General features: G+C 47.4%; 1 long non-coding RNA gene across 2 annotated transcripts in view; it reads left to right on the top strand.

Annotated features, from left to right (window-relative positions):
- Nucleotides 1-27,245, top strand: part of LOC140219385 (uncharacterized) — a 226,812-nt gene that overhangs the window by 145,516 nt on the left and 54,051 nt on the right. For both annotated transcript variants that reach the window (XR_011895610.1, XR_011895609.1), the window contains exon 2: nucleotides 25,501-25,553. This is a non-coding gene — a long non-coding RNA (uncharacterized lncRNA). The remainder of the gene's footprint in view (nucleotides 1-25,500; nucleotides 25,554-27,245) is intronic.

The following is a 27,245-nucleotide window of genomic DNA, read 5'->3' on the forward strand; positions in this document are numbered from 1 at the left end:
TCAAGGTCAGTGGTTACCTCACTCACGTCACCGACGGTAAAACGAGGACAGCAATCCTGACCGAGAAGGCCATCAACGCTCAACGACACGACATCCAGCACCACATCGAACACACCATCGTCGAAATCATACCCGAGAAAGAACAGCAGCAAAGCCTCTTTGTGTTAAACGTGTACAGCCCACCAAAGGACCACCTAAAAGATCTAGTCAAGCTAATGCGAGAGGTGAAGAAGCTGAGCAAGGGTAACGGCCTGCTAATCGTTGGAGATTTTAATGCTCCCCATGTGGCCTGGGGCTATGCGGCCTCAAAGAAAAAAGATGTGCACAACGTAGCCCAACAACACATCCTCACGCTACTGAACGACCCGCAGACACCCACGCGCATTATGTAGGAGTTGGAGTCGGGTCGTAGGGAGGAACTTGGGGGGACAGGACTAGGCGAGAAGGATTTAGTTACAGGTATTTACATTAAAACAAGGGATACATTCGACAGTCTAGCGTGACTCCCAAATGAAGCCCGAAAGACGAAGCCACCAGCATGCGAGCACGAAGCTCCAAACACACTGCTTCACAAGCATGAGCACATTGCTAACCAGCACGATCACAGAGCACACCCTAGCAGCTGACAAACAGCTACTTATAAACACTCCGTGTTCCCTAGATCCCTAGGTGAGGGAAAAACGGCAGTTCACAGCCACTTGGTAGCGTCCAACGTCATAGTAGTCGACCCGCCTTTTTGGTGGAGGAGGGCTCACACACACACGTACGCACTTTGGATTCCGAGAAACCGAATTGAGCGCGTCCATGTAGCCAGGTGGTCACGCCTGACCCCAGCCGGCGCCTCTAAATTCCAGAGTTGGCTTTTTCCTGTAGTGACTATGACGAATCCTGGGGCGCAAGGAAAACGTACCCCAAAGCACCCTTTTGTTAGGGCAGCTCTTCTTGCTGCAGAGAGACTATGAAGACCCGGCAAATCAACATTCAATACACGGGGCGCCAAACGTGGCCAGCCCTGCTGCCGTCGCCAATTCTCCGAACGAGGCGCATGGTGGATTAATGCTGCCGTAGTCTCCAGTTCTCCGAAGTTCATGGTCGGTTAGCGCTGTCGTCCTCACTGGTTCTCTGAAGGGCGCCACCACTGTGGATCGATCGAAGCACCTGCAGCGGGCTGAGATAGTTTTGCAGAGCACTAACCCTGCAGGCCAATCCTAACAATCGGCAACAGTGTATCTAGAAACACCAGCACCGACGTCACATTCGTACACGTACACCAACAGTATGAGTGGAGCTGCATGGACGAGAATCTGGGTAGCGACCATTATATAGTGCAAACGATCATTCCGCACCACAAAGCAACGATGCAGATCGGAAAAGCCAAGATGACGGACTGGCAGGCCTTTCACAAAGACGAGAGCGTCATTAAAGGGACCCTGAAACGATTTTGACGATTTTCCACAAACGTACTGAGTCGTTAGAGTAGGTCCTTCTGATCATTAATTGACACATCTAAGTGCTCCGCGTAAAGCGTGTAATTTATTATACGGTTTTAAAAATGCACATCGCTGCCGATCGGAGCACGCTGCTCGGCGGAATTTTAAGCCGCCCCTACCCATATGACGAAAATCACCCATATGACGTCAGTGGGGCGAGCTATCCGATTGGCTGACCAGGGCGCGTGATCAATAATTTTTCCAACATTATGGTAAACAAATGATCTTCGTAATAGTTGGAATGTTAGTTCATTTGTTTTTATAAACAGAAACTAACCTAAAGAGAATGCACAAGAACAATTTTTCAATACAATTAAGCACTTCCGGCACACAGCAAGTGTCGTCTGCTTGTGTTACAACGTACTCCATTTTGACGAGAGCTCCGCGGTCAGAGTCGGTCTCAGTCTTTTCACGAGCACTATGATTCGACTTTGTTGCTTTGTGGACTGCAAACGTAGCGACTGGCAATATGTCAAGCTGCGACATCGTGTCCCTCTGCAAGGCAGCATACGAGCAAACTGGCTGCTGCGCATCGGACTGCCGCTATCCGATCGGCGCCAGGGTTTGCGCGTTTGTGGTCGTCACTTTACACCGGAAAATTACTAACGCAATAGCGTTTCGCGAGTCCGGTATTAGGGCAAATGCAAGCGCAAGAGGACAGGGTCTGGCCGCTTGACTGTGCCGTAACGGGATGAGCCACGGGATGAGCAGAATCGCAAATGCGAATGGTCTGCACGGTGCAGCCACCTGGTGGCACAGAGCTCAACCATACACAGTAGCAGTAACGAAGTGTATTCTTCTTTGCTGCTGGTGTGCATTTTTCGCAGGAGTGTAATCATCAACACTTTGTTTTTATAAATGTTTAAAATGTTTTACACTTGGTTAGAGCAATATTAGCGCTTTGTTTGGCTGGTTAAGCGCTGCGCCAACAAGTGGCTGGACCGTGCAGACCGATCAGGCCGCAGGTACGTCTACGCTAATGTTCCTTCATCAGCTTGAGTTTATGCCTCCATTCATTTGCCGAAATGACGAGCTTGCCTGTGGTTACCGAAATACCAGACACGTTCGGCGCTACGACAGAATGCTCGCAACGCACGCTGCTTCGATAGCTCTCGCTTGGGGTCGACGACCAAGCGGCTAGCGGAGAGGTTTCACGCGGGCGGGGTGGGCTCCAAAACAACCGGAAGCGACGATGTGACGTCGCATCGTGACGCGAAACCAGTGAAGGCGGAGCTTAGCCCCGATGGCTCGGCGAACGAGTTGAGGAGGAAAAGCATGACTAGGGAGGAGGGTAACTTCTAATCGCTTGTAGCTCCATTAATACGTAACGCTTCACCTAAATTGTGGTGCGAATCTTCTACTTAAGTTCTACCCTACGCGTCTACAAAATTTGTCCGAACCGTTTCAGGGGCCCTTTAATGCGACGATAGACGACATAGAACTGTGGATCAGAGGAGTCGTGGAAAGAGCCGAGAAGCATACGAGGACAATCCAGCTGTCGCAAGTCACCCCCGTGGTCGACCCCCACTTACTCCATCTGTGGGAAGCGCGGAGGGGTCTCGCGAAACGCTGGCAGCGTAACAAGTGCAACCGGAAACTCAAAATTCGAATCTCCAAGCTGATCAAGAAATCGCAAGAGTACTCTGAACAACTTGAAAGAAAGAACTGGCGCGAAACATTTAACAAGCTTCAAGGGACTTAAGCAGCAAGCACACTTTGGCGGTACTCAAGACTCTCCTATCAAAGAAGGAGAGCAAGACCGCCGCAATACAGAAAGTGCAGAGGCTCATACACCACCACCCGGGGAAAGAGGAAGACATTATCAAAGAGGCGAAGGAGAAGTTCCTCGGTATGGAGAGGAACATACCTGTAGATTCGCGCTTTGACGAATATCGAGGCAACCTAAATCTAGAACTGGATTGGCCCTTAACAGAAGCAGAAATTGAGAGGGCCTTGAGCAAGCTCACCCGCAACACGGCGCCGGGGTACGACAGAATAAACAACAAGACACTCCGGAACCTTGACGGACCCTCTGTAGACACGTTCTACATCACCGAGTGCTGGGAACACGGTAAGGTACCACCGGAATGAAAACATGCCGAGGTAACCACGATACCTAAACCCAACAAGCCCATCAGCGTGCAGAACCTACGACCTATATCCCTCACCTCGTGTGCTGGAAAACTCTATGAGCACATCGTGCACAACCGCATGATCGAATATCTCGAAGACAACGGACACGTCCCAAACACCATGTTCGGATTTAGAGCTCACCTGTCCACCCAAGACGTTAACATGATCTTGGCTTCTAGCGCGAAGGGAACACGGACACAGAAAGAAGCAGAAGCCAAGATCATGTTACCGTACCAACTCGCCCAACTGTCTATCCTTTTGCACCCAAGACGTGTTGCTGCAGATCGAGGAAAAGTCATCGACAAACTGGACACGCACAGCAAAAGGGCCATCCTCGCACTTGGCGTAAAAGGGGCTTTCGACAACGTGTCACACGAAGCCATACTGCAACACCTTAACGTATATAACTGCGGCGAACAAATCTATAATAACATCAAAGCTTTTCTGAAAGAGCGGACAGCCACAGTGGGGATAGGCAACTTACGCTCTGAGAAATTTGACATACCGCGAAAGGGAACGCCACAAGGCGCCGTCAATTCGCCAATGCTATTCAATCTGGCGATGAGCGCGCTACCCAAGCAACTGAACCAAATAGAAGGGATTGGTCACGCAATATACGCTGACGACCTGGCCATCTGGACTGCGGGAGGGTCGACAGGTAAACAGCAAGACGCTCTGCAAGAAGCGGTTGACACTACGGAAAAGTACCTGGAAGCATGTGGACTGACGTGCGCACCTGAAAGGTCGGAGCTCTTGGTGCTAAGAAAGTGCAAAAGAGGCCGACAACCGCAGCAGATACCAGACCCGGTAGTAAAGGTGGGAGGCATCATGATTCCGCAGGTTACGACACTCCGGATCCTTGGACTCCTGATTCAAAAGGACGGGGCCGGGGGGGGGGGGGGGGGGGGGGCAGAGTTGGAAAAAATTCAGAGAACAGTGCAACAAATAACACACCTTATCAAAAGAGTGGCGAGCAAAAGTCACGGACTCAAGGAAGAAGACTGCACGAGAATGATACAAGCGCTACTCACGAGCATCGTCACGTACGAGACCCCATACGTTGACATGAAGAACAACCAACGAGACAAAGTAAACGCCCTCATCAGGAAATCTTACAAAATTGCCTTGGGCCTGTCCCCCTCCACGTCCACAGCGAAACTACTCAATATGGAAGTCCACAACACGTGGGAAGAGCTCGTGGGAGCGCACAACGTCAACCAACTGGCGAGACTGAAGCAGACAAAGACGGGAAGAGCCTTACTCCAAGATCTTGGCTACCAAGTCGAGGATGAAAGGCACCTACCTCAGCGTATCCCACACGAGCTCAGACACAGGCTGCACATAAGTACCATTCCCAGAAACATGCATCCCGAGTACGACAAGGAAAGGAGACGGGCGAGAATACAGGTGCTCAAGCACATACTCGAACGCATCAACAGCAAAGAAGAAAATGTGAGATTTACGGACGCAACTGGCGTACAAAACAAATGACCGATTTGCAATCAGCATGGTCGACGAGAAGGGCGAACAACTTACAGCCACATCCATACGTGCCAAGGACGCGAGCACAGCGGAAGAGCTGGGCATAGCCCTGGCCATCGCAACGTGCAAGATCACGAGGGTTGCAATGTGGGCTTGTTGGTAATGCATCTTCAAGGAGAGTACGGTAGCGCGATTCAAATACGGGACAAAAAAAGACACAAAGGGACACACACAGCGCTGTTGGCGCTGTGTGTGTCCCTTTGTGTCTTCTTTTGTCCCGTCTTTGAATCGCGCTACCGGACTCCCCTTGAAGGTGCAAAAAGACCTTGGTTACCATGGTGACGGACTCGCAAGAAGCATGCAGAAGGTATATGAACGGAATAATCGGAAAGGCAGCACTTCGGGTCTTGAACAACATCGAGATAGAAGCAGCACAAATTCTCTGGACGCCGAGACACGAGTCTCTCGCGGGGAACCAGGCTGCGCACGCCGCGGCTCGAGGACATGCACGCCGAGCCACCTCCGAAACGCAGAGAATGCGGACCAACGACGGTGACGTGGATGATGAACGGATATGCAAGAAGTACTCGGATATCTTGGCGCACTACAGGAAGCAGAGGCGTCGCTACCCGCCCGCGCATAAGACGATAAGTAGTGAACAAGCGGTAACCTGGAGAAGACTCCAGGCTGGAACCTACCCACACGGAACACTGCTGCACGCCATGTATCCGGGCACCTACGGGCGAGACTGCAAGTTCTGCCCGCCGGACACGCCCAAGACCTTGCGTCATATGGTGCTGGGGTGCAGGAATAACCGAGAAGCACCACCGTCATCATCACCACCAGGCGATAACATGCAGAAAGAAGCAGATTTAGAGGAAGAATTGGAAGACCAGTGGGAGCCTCTGCTGGTGACGCAAGACCCTGACAGCCAGCTGCGGTTGGTGAACAGGGCTCGGGCGGCGGCAGCGAGCCATGGCTACCTAGACTGAGGAGGCCACCACCTTTGGGCCCAATAAGCCTGGTCTAACAATAAAGTTTATTTATCTCTCTCTCTCTAAAGTACCGCCCCTTATCTCTAGCTAGCGTCCCTTCCAAAATCATAGGACTTGTCATATACTCTCACATTATGGACCCCTTAGACGCTACCAATTTCTTCCCTCGCAGCACGGTTTCCGCAAGGGGTACTCATGCGAAACACAGCTAGCCATGTTCCTCAATGATTTACATGCTGACCTGGACACTATACCTTCAGGTTGACGCTATTTTTTCTCCATTACGCTAGAGCATTTGATAAAGTTGCACATCAACGGTTAATACAACTCTCTCTGTTAAACCTACATCCTAACGTACTAAAGTGAATCAAAGCCTTCTTAACAAATCGCTCTCCATCAGTCATCATAAATAACCAGTCCTCCTATCCTCTTTCTGTATAATCAAACGTCCCTCAAAGCTCCGTTCTCACCCCTCATTTGTTTTGATATATATCAACGACCTCCAACTGCACGTATTTTGCCAAACTCGAATGTTTGCTGACGAATGCGTTATCTACCGCCGAGTAACTAACACTACTGATCAAAAATTCATCCAACAGGATCTTAGCCACATTTAACAATGGGTTAAAATTGGCTCACGATGTTTAACCCAAGCAAATGCAAGCTCCTTTCCATTACCCGTCGGCACAAGATACATGCCTTTCCGTACAAAATCGCTAACGAGTTCGTATCGTCTTTCGAATACTTAAGCATCACATCATCTAATTATCTAACATGGAATGCACACGTCACTAACGGGAAATCATCAGCTAACACTGGGATTTCTTAAATGTCATCTTCGCCTCGTCGCACGTCACCTGAAATTGCTTGCTACAAGTCACTTATTCGACCTAAACTAGAACATTACGCCATATGAAACCTCCATCATTTTAACCTCATAAACGATCTGGAAGCCGTACAAAATCGCGCTACAAGGTTCATTATTTCTTCTCATTTGTATGGCGTTAGTGTTTCTGCTCCGAAAACTAAATCTGCATTACCGCCTCTCTCAGTTCGCCATCGTATAGCCACCCTATTACTGTTATATTACTCATCACTCAATCGTGCACCTTATATCATGGCAGCGTCGTATAGTTCTCGCCGCTACAGCCTTCAAGTTTTTCGTCCACGTGCCTAACCTGTTACTTTTTCAGCTTGCTTCTTTCCACGTGCAGCTAAAGATTAGGACCATCATCATCATCAGCAGCCTATTTTATGTCCACTGCACGACGAAGGCCATACCTCCCTGCGAATTTCCTCATTTCGTCGCACCACCTAGTCTTCTGCAATCCTCGACTGCGTTTCCCTTCTCTTGGTGCCCATTCTGTAAACTTAATGGTCCAATGGTTATCTAGTCAGTGCATTACATGACCTGCCCACCTCCATTTTTTTCTATTATTGTCAATTTGAATATCGGCTATACCCGTTTGCTCTCTGATCCAAACGGCTCTCTTTCTGTCTCTTAACGTTATGCCTAGCAATCTTCGTTCCATCACTCTTTACGCGGTCCATAACCTGCTCTCAAGCTTCTTTGTCAGTCTCCACGTCTCTGCCCCATGTCAGCACTGATAAAATGCACTGATTGTACACCTTCCTTTTCAATTATAATGGTAATCTTCCAGTCAGGAGCTGATAATGTCTGCCGTATTCGATAGAACCCATTTTTATTCTTCTATGAATTTGATTCTCACAGGGTTCCCTGCGAAGAATTAACCTAGGTAAACGTACTCCTTCACAGACTGAAGAGGCTGACTGGCGATCTTGAACTCTTGTTCCTTGCCCGGCTATTCATCATTATCTTTGTCTTCTGCATATAAATCTTCAACCCCCCCCCTCATAGTCTCTCTGCTAAGGTCCTCAATCATTTGTTGTAATTCGTCTGCATAGTTGCTGAGTAGAACAATATCATCGGCAAACCGAAGGTTGCTGACTTCGCAGTCGATCCTTACTCCTAAGCCTTCCCAGTTTAATAGCTTGAATACTTCTTCCAAGCAAGCAGTGAATAGCATTGGAGAGGTTGTGTCTACCTGTCCGACCCCTTTCTTTATAGGTATCTTCCTGCTTTTGTTGTGTAGAATTAAGGTAGCTGTGGAACCTCCGTAGATATTTCCCAAGGTATTTAGATAAGCGGTCTGTACTCCTTGGTTACGTAATGCCTCTATGACTGCTGGTATTTCTACTGAATCAAATGCATTTTCGTAATCTATGAAAGCCATATAGAAAGGCTTATTGTACTCAGCGAATTTCTCGATAACCTGATTAATAACAAAGATGCAATCCATTGTAGAGTATCTCTTCCTGAAGCCAGCCTGTTCCCTTGGTTGACTAAAGTCCGGTGTTGCCCTTATTTTATTGGAGATTATTTTGGTAAATATTTTATATTGACGCGTGCATTCTATGCAGACGACGACGACGATGGGAGCAAGCCACCGCGGTGCCACGCGGTGTAGCAGCGTTCCGCTCGCGGGCTGTTGTCCCTGGTCCCTGCTGGCCTCGACAGAGCGACCGTTTCGTTGACCTGCAGTGGCTGAGTATCGGGTGGTTTAGGGCGTCTCAATAACCGTATTTTAGTTCCTCGTTGATTGGCATTCCTTGTGTCAGCCGTCTTGAGCTGATGTCGACCAGTTCTCTTGGCCAGGCGCGATCCGCCTGGTCAGCATCCTTGCCACCTAATGAATTGCCCATAGATTTATTTTTTTTCGCAGTGGCGTCAGCACCATTCCTGTGGCGCTTGTGCCTACCAATGGAGGTTCCATCAGGATCACGAATCCACAGGCTGTCCAGAAGGCACTTAAGGCCACGTCCAACCACTTCCAGACCATCACTGATGTGCGAGCGTGCGGACGGGGAGGTATAGTGTGTCGTTCATCCAACCAGACCTGTGTAGAAGACCTCAATGCACTTCATTCGCTTCCACCCCGGTGAGTGCTTTTATTCCGCCTCACCTTGCGTGCACCAAGGGTCTTGTACGGGGCGTAGACTCCCGATTAAGTCCTACTGAAACCCTGGACTAGCTATCCGCAAGTAAAACTCTTGCTTGGGCTAGTCATGCTTGAAGTAGGTAAAGGCAAGGCGCAGAAGACCAGGACTTAGGAAGAAGAACACAAACGACAACAAACGAACACAAACGAACACAAGCGCCCGTCTTGTCGTTTGTGTTCTTCTTCCTAAGTCCTGGTCTTCTGCGCCTTGCCTTTACCTACTTCAAGCTATCCGCAGCAGGCGTCATTGCCATCTACCGTTGCAATCGACTGGCCAATAACGAGAGGGTTCCGACAGAATCTGTTATTGCAACGTTTGTGGGCACATCATGTCCATCTGAAATAAAGGTGTGGCCTCTTGTGTTCCGTTAGAGCCGCTTGCGTCACGTCCAATCCAGTGTAAGAATTGTTGGAGATTCGGGCACAGCGCAGGAGGATGTAAGTCTAGCTTGCGTTGCCGCACCTGTGGGGATGGTCATTCTTCAAGTGAATGCTCTACTCAATCTCAATAGTGCTGCCTCTCTGGGGGAGAACACCCAGCAGACTATTCGAACTGCTCAGCTCGCGCTCAAGAAATACAAATTCTTGAAATAATCGACCGCCGTCGTTGCTCCCGAAGAGATGCAATTTCAGTTATCAGTTATTTCGGATACTCTGGTGTTACAGCGCGCAACACTCCAAGTATGGATCTTAACCTCTCAGAAGCAATTGACTCTCCCGTGGAAAAAGCAATGGCTAAAACTATGGACAAATTGATATCCAGTCTCTCTGATTGCTTAGCGCAAATCATTTGCAGTCACATGATGCAAATAATGCAGCCCACTAAGACACCAATGCAGTGCCCAGTATCTAACGCCACACCTCGAACGCCTAGCAACGAGGTAGAGACGCCTTCCACAGTTGCAGAATATTCCACACACTACTTCGCTAGTCCAAACACGCGAGGATGAGCCCTCTTATTCAGACACTGTTATCGTCACAGACATGGAACTTGATTGACACTCGAGCTCCCAAACGTATGGGGTCCCCAATTTCAAAAACTATGAAACCAAAATCAAAAAAGAGTCAACCAACTCCTGTGCTTGCAGAAAGTATTCTAAAGGCGGCAATTGCCGCTGCTGTGCGTTCAACACCATTGGACAGTTGAAAGTGCTGCAGTGGAACTGTCGTTCTATATTTCCAGCTTCAACAGATTTATCTTGCCTATCTATTCAATTCAATCCAGATATCTTACTTCTTCAGGAAACGTGGCTTTCACCAGAGAAAAATTTTCATTTAAAAGGTTTTCGGTCCTTCCGATTAGATAGAGACTCGCGAGGTGGAGGATTAATGATACTTGTTTCCAGTAGAATTTGTCACAAGGCAAAAATTTCTTTTCAAATCATGGACTGCGACTGTGAAATTTTGGCCATAGATTTATGCCTCCCAGGATACCATCCATTTTCAATTATAAATGCTTATTTCCCCAGCGGCGTGCAAAGTGCACGTCAACTTGATAGGGCTGTGGCTGCCTGTAGAAAAGAAATTTTGTTTGTAGGGAATTTTAATTCGCATCACGTGTCGTGGGGGCAAAAAACATGTGTGTGGTAAGCGACTTTGGGAGTGGACTATTGATAGTCAGGTTTCATGTCAGAACACAGGACAAGTAACGTTTGTTAGAGGACCCTTCCGTTCAGTGTTAGATTTGACATTTTGTAGCGCTGGCATCAAGGTTTTGTCGTGAGTAGCGGTTGAATCAGCAACCAACAGTGATCATCTTCCTGTGTCATTTGAGATCAATTGTCAAATAACATCTTTAGAATACCAGGCATGCACATTTATGGACCATACGAAATTTAAGACTTTCTTGCGTTCTGCCGTTTCGAAACTTGCCAATGCCAATGATAAAGAAATCGCTTCAACCATTTGCTCAATTCTAGAGGATTCCCGGAAGCAAACTGAATTTGTCATCCCTTCGGCTAAAGGCACCGCTTGTCGTTGGTGGAATAATGAGTGTACGCGGGACTATAGAAAAAGAAAGGCCGCTTGGAAAATGCTTCTGCATAATCAGTGCCCGACAAATTGGAAAAATTATCAGTTTCATGCTGGTGTATTTAAGCGTACTGTTAATCGAGCCAAAGAGGAATACGATATTTGACATTACGATTATCTAATTCAAAAAAGAAGCGTGCTTTATTTGCATTCCTTCGTGCTAGGAAGATGCTACCAACACCCTTAACATTAGATTCAATTGTTTTGACCCCGCAGGAACTGAGCGCCTACCTAGAAGAGATTGCCGAAGGCTTAGAAAATCAATTTACGGCCAGGCTTCCGGCTATTCATTCTACATTAGGTCCTTGGGATGGCTTTACTCCAATTTCCTTAGCTGAACTAAATGAGACTGCACTATGTTTACCGAATTCAGCCCCTGGCCCTGATGGCGTCACAAATGCAATGTTAAAAATATTGTTACAGGAATCGCCTAACGTTCTTTTAGACCTGGTGAATTATTCAATTAAATATGCTTGGATTCCGTTGCACTGGAAGCTTGCCAAGGTAATATTGATGCTTAAGAAACAAGAGGGAAGGTATGTATTGGAGAACATTAGGCCCATTGCGCTTACATCAAACGTAGTAAAATTCATTGAGAGGCTTCTTCACCGTCGCATCATGAAATTTATTAATGATAATTCCATTCTTAGTCCCTGTCAGATTGGTTTCAGGGCGGGCTGCTCCATCTGGCATGCCCACGTCGACTTAGAAAGCCGAATAGAACTCGCTCGACGTCATAAGCAATACGCTGCCTTAGTGACGCTCGATATCGCTAAAGCATAGGACACTCTGGAGCACACTATATTGATCAATCGGTTAACTTCCTGTGGTGTTCCTGGGTATATAGTAGCGTGGATTCAGTCATTCTTAGGTGAAAGAGAATTCTATTGCTATGAAAGCGGCGTTTCTTCTTCTAAACACAAACAAACGAGAGGCGTACCGCAAGGCTCAGTGCTTTCCCCGGTACTTTTTAATATTCTCATGAGCACACTACCTTGTCATCAAGAAATAACTACTTATGTTTATGCAGACGATATTGCGTTTTTTGCATCTGAAAACGACATCCACACGCTATACCAACGACTGCAAACTTACCTTTATGATCTGAAGAGGTGGTTAGATGCTAGTCACTTCACACTCAATCCCAGCAAATGTGCTGTTCTCGTTTTTCCGATACGTGACATAGTGCACATTTCATTGTCTTACCACCTTCAAGACATACCACAGGTGGAATGTGTTAAATACCTCGGAATTATTTATAACGCCTCTCTCAACTGGCGCTCACACATAGATCTGTTGACTGGGAAAGGTACCCGTGCAATTGGCATATTGCGTAGGCTGAGCAGTCGTCGAATAGGATTGAGAAGAGATACACTCCTAATGATATATCGTATGTACGTTCGCCCTGTATTAGAATTTGGTTGCGTGCTCTTCTCGGGAGCTCCAGCCTACATGTCCCGTCCTCTAATCCTCTTAGAAAGAGAAGCATTACGTCTGTGTTTAGGTCTTCCTAAATTTGTTGCAAATTCTATTCTTTATCTAGAATCCCGTGTTCCGCCACTTTCGTGCAGGTTCCGGGTTTTGGCGGTGCAGACGTTCTTAAGGATTTATGAATCACCGCTGCGTCATCCCCAAATAATCTTTATTTCACAACCTGCGTTGTTTTTCGGTGTCATCTGGCCGCGACTACATAATCCGCAAATTATATTCGTGCAACAATTACTTGACTCTTTGGGCGTGCGCATATGCGATGTACTTCCTGTTACCGACAGAGCTGTTGCCACGGATATTCAATTTGATGACATCTTTCCCAATAATGCAAAATTACTCCCACACCGTATTCTAGACGGTATATTACAAGATCACCTGAAAAACCTTCAAACAAACGTTGTAATTGCTACAGAGGCTTCACAATGTGAAGAAAAGTCAGGTGTAGGAATATTTTCCCCGATTCTCAATTGGACATTTTCTCTTCGGCTGCCAGATTTCATACCAATTTTTTAGCCGAATTCATGGCCGTGGTGCTGGCATTGCGCAAATTAGGACCATCAATTACGTCAGCCGTGATAGTCACTGATTCATTATCATTGTGCTCATCCCTTACTGCTTCTAGTGATTCTCGCGTGATGAGGACATTTCAATCATTGGTACCTGGTTACTTGAAAAGCGTGCGTTTGATTTGGGTGCCTGGCCATAAAGGACTAATCATTAATGAAATTGCAGACTCTCTAGCCAAGGCATCGATAAGTGGCTTGATTCTTCCTTGCTGCCCTTTGACTGCTTATGTTACTGCAGCTAGATTTCGCAGGAGTACCATTATACAGTCAGCATCAGGCTCCGCAATTACTAACTCTGTGGATTACGGACATCTCCTGCACCCTTGGAACAGAGATTTTTGCCGAACACGGAAAATTGAAGTGTCCATCACGAAGCTGCGCTGCCGTATACCTGCATTGAACTTCTACCTTCACAGGTCTGGTCTGGTCCCCTCATCATTATGCTCATTCTGTGGCGAAGCGGAGACAATCGACCATTTCTTGTTGTCTTGCAGACGTTTTTCTATTATAAGAAAACGACTACTCGAAATCCCGCTTCGCTCTATTGGTCTAACTTTATCAGTGCCTGTGATCCTATCTTTTGGAGCCTCCATTGTTGGGTTCAGCCACAGAAATGTTTGCTTGGCGATCCAAAATTACCTAATTGAAACCAATCGATTTCCATGTTAGATTGATCGTTCTCCCTCCCAACTATAGCTTTCTTTTATTTCTTATCTATTATTAATTATTATTGTTATTATTATTATTATTTTCTTATACCCGGTTATCATCTGATTATTTATTTTTTCTCCAAACACAAAACGTTTACTTTTAAACTCACACGCCCAAATTGTTAACTCCCTTGTTATCATTATTATTTTAGGCACCTAATTAAACCGCCCGATTCTTGGCCAATCCCCCACTGTGGGTGTGTGCCACGGCCACTCAGGACAACAACAACAACAACGACTTCGCCTAGTGGGTCAGAGTGAGATTGGATGATGACGAAGAAGACGTGTCTCTGCTCTGTTTTGAACAGCGAACAAGCGAGGTGGCCTGGTGCCTGAGCTACCGAACACTGGTTCTGGTCAAGTAGCTGGTGGTTTTCTTTTAATCTGTGTGTTTTACGTAATTGGTTTTGACCTTTTGTTTAATATCTGATAAGCTTCCAGAGTAATTTCCTATTTCTTGGCAATGTCACTCTCATCGCCAGGCCAGGAGGTTTCCTCCTGGTCGGCTTCTGTTCCCAACTCTGATTTGCCGGTGGAGCTTTTCTTACGCAGTGGGACGAGCAGCGTACCTGTGGCTTTGGTTCCGAGTGAATGCGGGGTGATTCGCATGAAGAATCCCAAAGCAATTCAAACCGAACTCCGGATGGCCTCGGCCTATTTTCAACAAATCATCGAGGTTCGACAGTTTGGCCGACGTGGCATTCTTTGCTGCTCGTCAGACCAGGCTTGTGTTCAACATTTGCTGAAGTGCGGTGTTTTTGCGACACATCCAGTGAGCAGTTTCATTCCTCATCACCTTGCATGTACCAAAGGCGTAGTCCGCGTTGTCGACATCAATCTATGTCCGGCAGAAATCTTGGAAATGTTTTCAGAGGCAGGCGTGATTTCTGTGTAACGTTGCAGCCGTGTCGTTGATAATAAGCGCATGCCCAGTGAAACAGTCATAGCTACTTTCGCAGGAATGAACCGCCCATCGGAAATCAAGGCATGGCCACTTATATACCGAGTTCAGCCTCTATCACCTCGTGTCCATCAGTGCCTAAAGTGCTGGCGGTTTGGGCACTCGATAAAAGGCTGCAGGTCAAACACACGATGCCGAATTTGTGGAGAAGGCCATCATTCAAATGACTGTTCTTCCCGAAATGAGTCCTGCTGCCTTTGCAGTGGTCCCCACCCCGCAAATGAACCTAATTGCCCTGCAAGGGCAAAAGAAATGCAAATCCTCGAAATAATTGACAGACGTCGATGCTCTCGTCGTGAGGCCATTGGAGAAATTCAGAGCGGATCTCAAGGGTATGCTGGTATAACGGCCCGTCAAACATTGTCAGGCTATGGCAGCTTCCGTAGAAAAGGCATTGGAGAAAGCAATAGAGCGCATCATGACAAATCTCACCGACTCCCTTGTTCAGGTGCTGTCCTCACAACTAAATCCGTGGCTTCAACTAACTAATAAACCCAATATTGAGGATCCGGTGGCGGGTCTACCGCGGAGTCCACCTATTGAAATATCGACCGCGCAGACATTCACGAATAACGATTCTCCAAAGCCTCCAACTCCTGAGAAAGTCGACCAAATCTGTCTCTCCGACACAGATGGGGTGGAAAATCAAGATGTAGGTATGGACCCCCGATCTCTTAAACGAACAAGGTCACCGACAGAGAAAAAATCTAGCTCTCCCATCAACTCTAAAGCAAAAAAGTACGTTAGAGAGACTCCGACTAAGAAGGACTTCTTAAAAGAGAACGTTTTATACCAAGCAGTCTCTGCTGCTCGGATTTATTCACCATAGGAACTTTAACAGTAATTCAGTGGAACTGTCGTTCCATATACTTTCGGCCACAACAGATTTATTATATCTTATTTCTACATACTCTCCAGATATTCTTATTTTACAGGAAACTTGGCTTGCTGCTGGTCAATCTTTTCATCTAAAAAATTTCCGATGTTTTCGATTGGATCGCCCATCCCGAGGCGGTGGTTTAGTGTTGTTCGTCTCATCAAAAATCTGCCATAGAGCTACTATAGCATACAAGATAATGTCCCCAGACTGAAATCCTAGCACTGGATACAATACTACCTGGTTGCACACCCTTTTTTATAATTAACACGTACTTCCCCCCTGGAGTACATGATACCCGTTATCGAGATACCTCTATTGCTCGCAGTCAGAAGAACATCATACTAGTGGGAGATTTTAATTCTCATCATATATCGTGGGGTTTCCGAACGGACACTTGTGGCAAACGCCTGTGGGATTAGGTCTTAATGAATCCTTTCTCCTGCTTAAATTCGAGAGCACATACTTTCGTGCGTGGTCAGTCGAGATCTGCCCTAGATCTTACGTTTGCTACCCCGAGCATGACAGTCACCTCCTGGAAGACTGTAGATTCCGGAACTAACAGTGATCACCTTCCTATAATTTTTGAACTGCTTACTCCGTTAACTAGTTTAAATAATAATATCCGTACTTTTGTTAACTACAAAAAATTTAAAAATGCTTTAAAATCAGCTTTACAAGCCCAGGAGGGCATGGAGATGGATATTAAAGCAATGAGCCTATGTTCAATACTAAAACAGTCATCAAAGAAAGCTAAATTTGCTGTGAAATCTTATAAGGATGGATCATATTGTCCCTGGTGGAATTCTGAGTGCGAACGAGATTTTAGACGTAGAAAAGCTGCATGGAAAAAGCTTTTATACAACCAGTGTCCTGTTAATTGGGCTGATTATACATATATAGCTACCACATTTAAACGAACAGTTTCAAAAGCTAAGGAGGATTACGATTCCAGGCACTACACATACCTTTCGAAGTCTAGCAATAAAAAAGCCCTGTTTATATTTCTTCGATCTCGCAAAGCTATACCGGCCCCCGTGAACGTCGAATCTGTCGTTCTATCAGCAAAATTATCAGAATCACTTGAGAAAATTGCTCAAGGACTTGCGCGACGTTTCACACATCAATTGCCGATAGGACTAAAGAAACCTCCTTTGGTAGACTACTTTGTAGCAGTAACAGCGACAGAGCTTGAATTCTTTGCCGGCGTCAGCCCCCGGTCCAGATGAAATTACAACAGGAATGCTAAAAGTTTTATTTGATTATGCGCCTCAGGACCTTCTAAACATAATAAATTTCTCTTTCAAGAATTCATGGGTTCCAAGAGAGTGGAGAGTAGCTAAAATTATCCCACTATTAAAGAAAAGTCATCCGGACTTAACTTAGAAAACATAAGACCGATTTCTCTTACCTCAAATGTGGTCAAATTAATAGAAAGGGTTCTTCACGGCCGTATAACAAATTTTATGCAGGATGATCACCCTCTCAGTCCTTGTCAGATTGGATTTCGTCCGGGCCACTCCATATGGTGCGCCCATGCAGATTTAGAGAGCCGCATTAAACTTGCTCGCCGCAAACGAGAGTACGCAGCTTTGGTGACACTAGATTTTGCAAAAGCATACGACTCTGTAGAACATTGTATTCTATTCGATAATCTTCACTCTACGAATTTCCCAAAATATATAACTGCTTGGATCTGTGAATTTATAAGGGATAGAGAGATTTATTGTTACCAACACGTGTTTAGACGTCGAAATACCAAGCAGACAAGAGGCGTACCACAGGGTTCCGTTCTTTCCCCTATATTATATAACATTTTCTAAGCACCATTCCTTTGTCTCCTGAAGTACATGTTTATGTTTATGCGGACGATATCGCATTTTTTTCCTCCGCAAGCAGTTTATATTCTCTACAACAGTCGTTGCCAAATTACTTAGGAATGTCCCTGCAGACATGGCTAGAGAGATTAAGTGTTATTAAATACTAGCAAAAGTGCAGTCTTAGTATTCCCATTAACTGCACAAGTGCATATATCTTTGCAATACCGACAGGAAATTATTCCCCAAGTTGACGAAGTCAGGTACCTTGGTGTTATTTACGATGGCAAACTCACCTGGCGCAGTCACATTGAACGTATTAAAACAAAGGCAGAACGAGCCGTAGCTATGCTTCGCCGGCTCAGCCACCGCCGCTCTGGACTACGCAGGGATACCTTACTGATTATTTATAAGATGTATGTTCGGCCCATATTAGAATTTGGCTGCGTAATCTTTTTTTCCGGTGGCCCCGCCTACAAAATTAAACCTCTAATACTTTTAGAAAGAGAAGCTCTACGGTCATGCCTCGGGCTTCCTAGATTTGTTGCCAACGCTGTTTTATATCAGGAAGCCCATATACCCACCCTAGATTGCAGATTCCGCATGTTTACGGTTCAGACATATTTAAAAATTTATGAGTTTTCAAAAAGACGTACGCAATATGCTTTTATCACTGAACCATCTGAGTTTTTTCAGGTATCGTGGTCAAGATTCCACAGTCCTCAGATATTATTTGTGCAAGCTCAGTTACAACAATTGGATGTGTCCATACGCCAAGTTTGTCATTCAAATAATGACTTAACAGACCTCAAAGTTGAGTTCGAGGACATATTTCCGAATCATGCTAAACTGTTAACAAGGCGAGATTTAATTAATATTTTACACGACCACTTATACCAACTAACCACTGAAAATGTAATAGCCACTGACGCTACTGTGTGCAATGAGAAGGCGGGAGTGGGGATCTTCTCTGAATCTCTACAATGGTCTTACTCGCTTCGCCTTCCCGATTTCACACCTATATTTCAAGCAGAATTATTAGCGATTATATTAGCGTTACGAAAACTTCCCCAAAACGACCCATTAGCTGTTATTGTGACCGACTCACTATCTGTATGTGCAGCGCTGACTGCATCTTTAGATACAACAATTCAAAGAACCTTTCGTTCGATGGTACCTCCGTACTTACGGAAAGTATGTTTGCTTTGGGTACCGGGACATCATGGTTTACACTTGAATTAAATGGACGATTCACTCGCACGAGCGTCCCTCAACGGCCCTATCATATCTGTTTTGCCGGCATCAGCTTATGTCACCGCGGCTAGGTATAGAAATTTCGCTATATCTCAAAACTCTGCAATATCCATACTAACACCGTCTTCTAATTTCCACCATCTTGGCTTCCCATGGAACAATAATTGGTGTCCTTCAAGACAATTGGAAGTTTCGTTTACAAAATTGAGATGCCGTATACCTCCTCTAAATGTTTACTTACACAGGTCTGGTCTCGCTATGTCCCCTCTATGTTCTTTTTGCAGTGCACCTGAATCTATCGAACATTATTTTATCTCCTGCCGCCGCTTTATAAGACAAAGAAAATTATTAGTACGCTCATTCACAAAACTTGGGCTATCGCTAACCTCACCAACCATTCTTTCTTTTGGTGCGACCTCACTGGGATCCAGCCACAGGGATGCTTTTCTTGCAACTTACAATTTCATCAGGGATACAAAAGGAGTACCTTGCTGACTTTCTAAAAATTATCAATATTTTCTATTATTTCATTTATTTACGTTAACTTATTTTATCAAAATTCTTCACAATATTTTCATCACACGTCTAAATTACAGTTCTAGTCTCACGCTCCACAATTTAAATCTAGTTTGGCTTTACTTCTAAGCATACGAAAAACCGCCTGCTTCTTGGCCAATCCCCCATAGTGGGTATGCGCCACTGTCTGGGACACAAGACAAGACAATACAAGATTGCCCTGTTGTTCGTAAAGAACGTCCCCCTGTGTTCTGTCCACGTTGTACCGCGACACGGGTGGAGGTGCGGGGTACTGACCGCGTCTGATGCGTCGGAGTCCTTCTGGTAGTTGTTCATCTAGCCTGGACGCACTGTCACCAGCCAGTTACGACACCCATGCATCGCTTCGGTCGTCGACTGATAAGCCTTGACCCGGAGTTCTCCGCTCTTCAACCACCTCTCTCCAGGAGCTGCGCACATCTCGCAATGGGCCGAAACCAGTCCACCGCAAGCACTCCAAAGCAGTCGGTTTCCCAGTCCACAACAGGTAACCGTTCTGCATCCGCTGGTTCCCGATCGCTATCGCGGTGCAGTCTTCGAAGACATTGAAGACTGGCTGGACAAGTATGAACGCGTCGCACAGATTAATCAGTGGACTGAGCAGCAAAAGCTCTCCCACGTCTATTTCGCCCTTGACGACAGTGGCCGTACTTGGTTCGAGAAACGCGAGGGTAGCCTCACGAGCTGGCATGACATTCGGCAGAGGATCACGGATACCTTTGCGAGTGCCGACCGACGCGACCACGCCCAACAAATGATGGAGCTACGCGTGCAACAACCTAATGAGTCGGTCACAATGTTCGCCGAGGACATGGCCCACCTCTTTCGTAGAGCCGATCGGAACATGACCGAAGATAGGAAGTTGCGCTACCTCATGCGAGGTGTAAAAGAGCAGTTGTTCGCGGGGCTTGTGCGCAATCCGCCAGTCACTGTCGCTGAGTTTATCAAAGAGGCTACGGCTATTGAGCGGGCCCTTCATCAAAGATGCAGGCAATACGATCGACTGTCCACCAGCACTACAATCAACGCCGCCGCAGTGACTGCCGAGTATCAGAACTCCTTGCGTGAGTTGGTCAGAAAGCTCATCAGAGAGAAAATTCAAAAGATTCTGACACCGACACTAGATAGACCCGTCGCGTCAATCGCCGAAGTAGTGCGTGACGAAATCCGGCAGGCGTTCCCGGTAACCGATCTTAAAGACCACCAGCCTCCGACAGCCGCTCCTTGGTCGCCACCGCAAGAGGAGGCTTCGAAGCGCGCAGCCGTTATGCCGCTTCAGTCATACCGCCAGCCGTCGTTCGCCGCGTCTTGGTCACCGGCGCAAAACGACGCTACGGGACGGCCGCAACTTCGGCGAACCGATGTATGGCGCACTGTCGATAGGCGCCTATACTCTGTTTTCGCTGCGGAGGCGCCGGCCATATTTCGCGTCATTGCTGGCGTTGTGACACATCATTTCGACCTCTTCGTCCATGGTCCTATGGTCGACGTGCAAATAACGACGCCATGCTACGCCGCGACGACGCTGCTTTTCAGGGATCCCCAATGACGGGACCCCCAGTGACGAATCCGTGCCCAATGATCGGTCCGATTTCGGCCGTCGGTCGCGCTCTCCAACCCCTCCACGTCAGATGGCTTCATCTACTGGACGTACTTTTGCGGAGCTCCGAGGACGAAGGTCGCCCAGCCCCCGTCGGGGAACTGAAGGCGGCGACCTCTGGGGGCAAGGTTGCAGGCCCACCGCAAAACACTAAAAAGCACCCAACATTCTCGCTGCAGAACGACGTGAAGCCGATAAACATTGAAGACATCGTGAGCGCCGACATTGATGTTTTCGTGGATGGGCAGCCGGTGACAGCGTTAGTCGACACAGGTGCCGACTTCTCTATAATGAGTCAGAAACTCGTCCTCCGCCTGAAGGAAGTAAAGACGCCATGGAAGGGACCTCACATAAGGACGGCAGGCGGCCAATTACTGCTGCCTACTGGAAGATGTACTGCTAGAGTTAACATCGGAGATTCTTCCTTCGTGCCCGCTTTCATCGTCCTTCCTGTACGCTGCAAAGATTTGATTATCGTAATGGACTTCCTAAAAGAATATGGCGCCGTAATTAACATCCCGGACTGGATGGTGACGTTCTATAAGAGCTCCGGTTTAGTCCATTGCTTATCGCCGCAACAAAACTCCTTTAGTCTAACAGAAGACGACTTCGTCATCCCTCCTCGATCGTGTGCCCTTCCTTCGGTAGCATGTGACATACCGTTTTGTTGCGAAGGAGTTGCCGACCAAATAACCACGCTGTTGTTTACTCACGGTATCTCGGTCGCACGAGGAATCGCGAATGTCACCGACGAGCGCACAAACCTGTTGCTAATAAATTTTAGCACAGAGCAACGGCACCTTCCCAAGGGCACGGCTGTGGCTTATTTTGACGACGTTGCGGATGTTCGTGGCTCTTGTTCACTACTCGAAAAAGCGCCTACGCAAGACCCGGCTCCTGTACTTGACGTTAGCACTGCTTTGTCGCAGCACGAACAAGAGCGGCTGCTGACGCTATTGGCCAAGTTCAACAACTGCTTTGCGTCGACGTCCAGCGTCGGTCGGACGCCTCTAACAAAGCACCGGATAATTACAGAGGATACGGCAAGACCAATTCACCAAAATCCATATCGTGTGGCTCCTAGAGAACGTGAAGCCATACAACAACAAGTGACAAAAATGCTTGAAGATGACGTGATCCAACCATCAACGAGTCCCTGGGCATCTCCTGTAGTTCTGGTCAAGAAAAAAGACGGCAGCTTGCGTTTCTGTGTGGACTACCGAAAGCTAAATAAGGTGACAAAGAAAGACGTATACCCGCTTCCCCGTATAGATGATTCACTCGACAGGCTTCGACAGGCACGTTACTTCTCTTCAATGGACTTAAAAAGCAGATATTGGCAAATCGAAGTAGACCTGAGAGACCGTGAAAAAACGGCTTTCGTGACGCTAGATGGCCTATACGAATTTAGTCTTGCCTTTCGGCTTGTGTTCTGCCCCTGCTACGTTCCAACGCCTCATGGATACTGTACTTTCGGGTCTGAAGTGGAAAACCTGCTTAGTGTATCTCGACGACGTCATTGTGTTCTCCTCAACGTTTGAAGAACACCTCGAACGGCTTGAAGCGGTTCTGCAGTCCATACGGTCCGCCTGCCTCACCCTGAAGCCGCAGAAGTGCCACTTTGGCTTCGCGGAACTGCAGTTTCTCGGTCACGTTGTCAGCCACGCAGGTGTCCGGCGAGATCCTGAAAAAATTGCAGCCGTCGCACAGTTTCCCGTACCATCCGATAAAAAGGCTGTCAGGCGCTTCCTCGGCCTCTGCTCCTATTACCGGCGGTTTATTGCAGACATTGCGCGCATTGCGTCGCCATTAACTCACCTGACGAGAGACGACGTTGCTTTTGTGTGGGGCGACGAAGAGCAAGGTGCATTCAATGACTTGCGGCAACGTCTCCAGACACCCCCAGTGCTTGCTCACTTTGATGAGACCGCTCCTACATTGCTCTACACTGATGCTAGCAATGTTGGCTTGGGAACTGATCTTGTGCAGCGGCAAGAGGACACAGAAAGAGTACTTGCCTATGCAAGTAGAACACTCTCACGTACAGAGGCTAATTACTCCACAACTAAGAAAGAATGCCTCGCCGTAGTATGGGCGGTAATGAAGTTTCGCCCATATTTGTACGGCCGCCACTTCACAGTTCTCAGAGACCACCATTCACTATGTTGTTTGACAAACCTTAAAGATCCTTCTGGACGACTGGCGCGTTGGAGCCTAAGGCCGCAAGAGTTTGACATGACTGTCACGTACAAGTCGGGGAAACGACATACGGATGCTGACTGCTTGTCTCGATCGCCGATAGAGTCACCTGCTCCGCCCGAAGAAGACTCAGCATTTGTGTTATGGACACATCCGCCATCGCGCAACAACAACGGGACGACCCTGAGTTGCTTGAACTAATCAATTACTTAGAGGGAAGATCTGCGAAACCACCGAGAGTTTCCCTAGTCCCCCTATCTGCTTGTCATTCCTGCAGCTCTTCGTACGGAAGTACTTCAAGCTTGCCACAACGAGGTGACTTCTGGTCACTTAGGCTACACGCGAACACTAGCCAGAGTGCAGCAAAGGTACTACGGGCCGAGACTTACCACCGCCGTGAAACATCACGTTCGAACTTGTCTCGACTGCCAGAGGCGCAAGTCGCCTCCGACGAAACCAGCCGGCTTCCTACAACCCGTCCAGGTTCCTCGAAGACCATTTGATCAAATCGGAATGGATATTTTGGGCCCACTTCCTACTTCTACTGCAGGCAATCGCTTTGTTATCGTCGCAACCAACTATCTCACACGTTACGCTGAAACAAAGGGAATCCAGAGCAGCACAGCAGCCGAGGTAGCGCACTTTTTCATTGAGCATGTGGTTTTGCAACACGGCGCGTCAACCGTCGTAATAACAGACCGAGGAACCACATTTACGGCTGCACTTTTAGATGACGTCTTGCTACTAAGTGGAACGGCCCATCGAAAGTCAACCGCCTACCATCCACAAACTAATGGGTTAACAGAGCGCCTAAACAAAACCATTGAAGACATGCTATCAATGTACGTGGATGTCGAACATAAAAATTGGGACGACATCCTACCGTATATCACCTTTGCCTAAAACACGGCGAAACAAGAGACGACGCGCATGACTCCGTTCACCCTTGTTTACGGACGACATGTACGAACGATGCTGGATGCTATGCTTCCACACGACTTTGACGACACTGATACGGACGCCGATGTGTTTACGCAACGCGCAGAAGCTCGACAACTCGCGCGCTTGCGGATCTGCCAGCAGCAAGACTACTACGCAGGCCGCTACGATCTTCACCGTAGAATAGTTACCTATGAAGTCGGCGACAGAGTGTGGGTTTGGACACACATACGGAAACAAAGCCTCCCCGAGAAACTCTTAAGGCGGTACTTCGGACCATATCGGGTATTGCGGCGACTCAGTGATGTCACCTACGAGATCGTTCTCGTTCTTTAGCGCCTTGTCTGTCGTACATGTTCTTTCGTCCTCGTCTTCGTAGCGCTCTTTTTTCATCGATAATCCCAACAGTACGCGGCGCCGCACACACCGTCCTGAACTTGTGCACGTTGTCCGCGTGAAGCCGTATGTGAGCGAATTGCTATGCTAGCGGCCTTTACTTCCGCAAGTGACATTTCTTGTCTAGCATTGGGACGATGCTCTTGTAGGGGGGGGACAAATGACGCGTGTATTCTATGCAGACGACGACGATGATGGGAGCACTAACGGACTTCGCCTAGTGGGTCAGACTGAGATTGGATGATGACGAAGAAGACCTCTTTCTGCTCTGTTTGTTTTTGAATAGATTGTCCTGTTGTTCGTGCAGAACGTCTCCCTGTGTTCTGTCCGCGTTGTACCGCGACAATATAATACTGGGAGTAAGCTAATGGCCTATAATTTTGCAATACTTTGACGCCTCCCTTTTTGTGGATTAGTATAATGTTTGCACTCTTCCAGTTTTAGGGACCCTTGCAGTCAAGAGACACTTCGTATAAATGAATGAATGAATGTGTGTTTAGTGGCGCAAGGGCCAGGTATGGCCAAAGACCGCCAAGACAGTGTTAGTGATTTCGCGGTGGAATGATGAGTTCTGTGAAGAAGATGTGACGTGGCTGTAAAGGGGCCTAAAAAATAGTCGCTGTAAAGTACGTAAAATCTATGTGCAATAAGATTATGGCGATGACTAATGAGTACTATGAGCCTTACACTGCATAGCGGAAGAATTATATGATATACGGAACATGTAAGATGCAAAAATTAGCTACAGCACAACTACCTCACCAGAGCCCTTGAAATACAAGGGCCTGGAGGCATGTGCTATACAGTACGACTATCACAGCGGCATCGTCTGAAGAGAGGAAGCGCTACGAATGTACGTGAATAATAACATGTAAGACAACATCTCTGAGGAAACCTAGGACTGTGTTTGTATTAAACAGCGGTTCTGGACACGATGAAGAGGAATGTGCTGCCGGTATGTTAAGGAAAAATTTCTCCTCTCAGATGCGGCTTGCCGACACTCCTCGCATCTACCACAGGTTCGAGGGTCATTTCCGGTGAGTAGAACGTTATAGGTGCCAAATGTGTGTCCTATTCTGAGACGACAAAATAGGACATCTCTTCGGCGTGATTTTGTTTCAGAGGGCCAGAATTCTAACTGTGGCTTTATCACGTGGAACTTTTTTTTTGTTTCCACGTCCCACATGCACTGCCAGTGGTTTCACAGTTTCGTAAGAAAGGCCTCAGACCTGTGACAGGCACACAGTGGCGTAGCAACAGGGGGGGCCGGGGGGCCGTGGGCCCCGGGTGCACGGGGCCAGTAGGGGGGGGGGGGGTGTCATATACGTCTGAAGACACCCGAAAATTGTTGATATCGTCGCCTTCCTCGACTACACCCGGGGGGCGAGGGGGGGGGGGGGGGTGACAGAAGAGCTAAGGGCCTCGGGTGCCAGACGAGCTAGCTACGCCACTGCAGGCACATCAGCGGTAGGGTTAGATGTTTGCGACGCGATTGACGTGGCCATCTCGTCCGACAAAACGTTACCTTCGATGCTGCTATGGCCAGGCACTCAGCATATAATGATATCCTGGTCAGATATGTGCGCTTTACACAAGATGGAATAGAGTTCATTAAATACTGGACTTTTGTGTGTATAGAGTGACATCAACGCCTTCACAATGCTTAGGTAGTCTGTATATATCGCTGATTTTCGAAGTTTTGATTTTCTTATATGCATCACAGCAGACAGTAACGCGTAGGCCTCGGCCCTAAGGATACTTGTTACCGGATGCAGTACATCGGATTCTGAGAAGGATGGGCCGACGGCTGCATAAGACACTCCGGCATTTGACTTCAAAGCGCCTGTGTAGAACTCTGCGCAGGAGTGCTTGTGCTGGAGCTCTAGGAAATGCATTCGGATTTCCATCTCTAGTGCGTGTTTGTTACTTCTAGAAAGGATATGTCCCATTCTACCACCTGCCACTCCCAAGGTGGTAACAGCTTGGTTGGATGCATTAAAGGGACCCTGAAACGATTTTGACGATTTTCTACAAACGTACTGAGTCGTTAGAGTAGGTCCTTCTGATCATTAATTGACACATCTAAGTGCTCCGCGTAAAGCGTGTAATTTATTATAAGGTTTTAAAAATGCACATCGCTGCCGATCGGAGCACGCTGCTCGGCGTAATTTTAAGCCGCCCCTACCCATATGACGAAAATCACCCATATGACGTCAGTGAGGCGAGCTATCCGATTGGCTGACCAGGGCGCGTGATCAATAATTTTTCCAACTGTATGGTAAACAAATGATCTTCGTAATAGTTGGAATGTTAGTTCATTTGTTTTTATAAACAGAAAGTAACATAAAGAGAATGCACAAGAACGATTTTTCAATACAATTAAGCACTTCCGGCACACAGAAAGTGTCGTCTGCTTGTGTTACAACGTACTCCATTTTGACGGAAGCTCCGCGGTCAGAGTCGGTCTCAGTCTTTTCGCGAGCACTATGATTCGAATTTGTTGCTTTGTGGGCTGCAAACGTAGCGACTGGCAATATGTCAAGCTGCGACATCGTGTCCCTCTGCAAGGCAGCATACGAGCGAGCTGGCTGCTGCGCATCGGACTGCCGCTATCCGATCGGCGCCAGGGTTTGCGCGTTTGTGGCCGTCACTTTACACCGGAAGATTACTAACGCAATAGCGTTTCGCGAGTCCGGTATTAGGGCAAATGCAAGCGCAAGGGGACAGGG

Source organism: Dermacentor andersoni, chromosome 7 (assembly GCF_023375885.2).
Source record: "Dermacentor andersoni chromosome 7, qqDerAnde1_hic_scaffold, whole genome shotgun sequence".
Taxonomy (NCBI): domain Eukaryota; kingdom Metazoa; phylum Arthropoda; class Arachnida; order Ixodida; family Ixodidae; genus Dermacentor; species Dermacentor andersoni.